The sequence below is a fragment of the Leuciscus leuciscus genome (assembly GCF_965113295.1).
Source record: "Leuciscus leuciscus genome assembly, chromosome: 10".
Taxonomy (NCBI): Eukaryota; Metazoa; Chordata; class Actinopteri; order Cypriniformes; family Leuciscidae; genus Leuciscus; species Leuciscus leuciscus.
The window spans coordinates 25,938,309-25,940,664 of NC_138734.1; positions in this window are offsets into that span (position 1 = coordinate 25,938,309).

Consider the following 2,356-nt stretch of genomic DNA (forward strand, 5'->3'; position numbering starts at 1 on the left):
CTTGACACCATCCAATGCTAGGTTGTTAAATATTGACCTGTCAGACTGCAGAATAAGGCTCCTATCAATCTAAATTAATTTATTATTATTATTATTATTATTATTTTTATTTACTGGTTCACAACCTCTCAATACAACCTCTTATATCTGTTGGCCTAAAGTTCAAGATGAAACAGAAGGTTAGAGTTTTGTATCCAGGTCTTTACAGGCAGTTTTGAGGTTGCCCCACATTCAGGTGATTTTCATCCTCCTGTCAAAATGCTCACTAGTCTTTCTTGACCAGCCACTTTACAATCTTTGCTGTAGTTGTCTCACTTTGCTTTAAAATAATTCAGTGGACATTGTGACCATTCACATCAGCAATATCCAAAACCAATTGACCAGATTTAGCCATTTTTACAATATCCTCATTGGTTGCAGAGGGCAACTCCTTCCATTTGGCCATTTTTAAAATCCACAAAATAACATCAAATAATATAGCTAATACCTTACACATAGTGATTTATTTAATTATAGACTGGAATAATGAGCTTAGTATGACCAGTTGGCCAAAAATGAAGTCAACACAATTTGGTATGACAAATGATACAGTTGAAATGTGGAATGCAAACATTGGTTTTACACTACAGGCACAACATGCAATAATTAATAAATATTTAATAAAAAGTTTGGATTAAGAGGGAAGACAATTTCCATAGGTCGGACATCACTTTTGGCCACTTTATATATATATATATATATATATATATATATATATATATATATATATATATATTAGATATACTTACACACACATTTGCACATGTTGAAAAAAGAAACATTTACTTTCTTGCACCTCACTTTAAACCCTTTGTTCTATTTGAATAACATATAACTTTTTTACATTTTTAATTGTTGAGCCGCTGCCAGCTTTCATGTCTGAATTGAAATTCTACCCTCTAAAACAAAAGAAGAAAATTTAATATGCATCCAACAAATCAACATATGACTAAATTCGGTACCATATATTTTATTCATCAGCAAGCAGTTAGCAAATGAAAGAAGTGATCTGGTTGAAATTGGAACGGCTGAGAGATTGTTTGCTTGATTTTAAGCACCAGTTGTAATGTAGTGTCCTCTGGGCCTTGTGCATTATTCAAGTGAACATATTTACCCCCACAACAGGAATGACAGGGACACAGAGTGGTTGAACATAATTTAAAATATAAAATACTTTGATTTGTGTCTGTGTGATTTTGGACCCATCAGATTTACAGTATGATATTTTGCAGATAGATAGATAGATAGATAGATAGATAGATAGATAGATAGATAGATAGACATTCACAGATAACACAACCATGAAGTTTCCATATAAAGCTCTCTGGACCCTTTTAGACAGACTGTAGCAGTGCTGCTGAACGTTTTGTTCAAGCATCAGCGCAGTGTAGGGATGGAGCCGCTGTCCATGGTGCTGAATTGTCAGTTGTGTAGTCTGTAGCAGAGATTACCTTAAAACCCTACTGAGTGACTGGCACATATCAAAGCAAGGTGCTGATCTGACAATTCCAGCTTGCTGAGAGGCAGGTGTATCTCTTTGCTGGTATTGTTGTGCAAGGAAAGATATCTGAGTGATTGAGAGCTTTTTGCTATAGCCTGTTGCTTCAGTCCAAAAAAAAAAATAATAAATAAATCTTGTTCTCTTCTCTCTTTCTCCCTCTCTATTTTTACTTGGCCAGCATGGACTGTAACACTAATCCTCTTTGGTTTTGAAGTTTGCACTTTTTGTGACTTCTGAAACAACCTCACATTCTGGCATCAGATGCATGCATGCGAAAGAAAGAAAAAGAAAAGAAAAAATGTGAATGTGAATGTGAAAAGGGAAATAACAACTTATGGATAGAATTCCATTGTCAGTAGTTGGTAAGCAGCACTAAAACACACGAGACAGTTGCAAACTTAATTTCTCTTGTTAACTCTTCACTTATGTTCTCCCACACATTGTCATTACACACTGTTTTCAAAATAGTAGTCAACACAACGTACAATTCTACTAATTTGCTGAACGCAGTAAATTTGTTTTCATGGATGGCCAAAGATAAGAGGTCGGTCCTGTTAGTACTGGTGTCCCCCAGGGCTCAAGTCTTGTTATCAAGGTTACACATGGCTTGATACATTCAGTTCAGTTGTTCAGCATTTAGTTTGGTTGTATACAAAACTTGTTACTTACACTATTTGTACCTTGAGTTTCTGTCTATTCCTTTGTCAGTTCTTGTTTATGTTTAGGCTGAAGTGGTTGAGATTTATCCTTGTGTCCTTTCTTTGTGGATGAATAAAGACTTTGTGGAGCTATTCATCTTCTTCGTTGTGAGGTTTG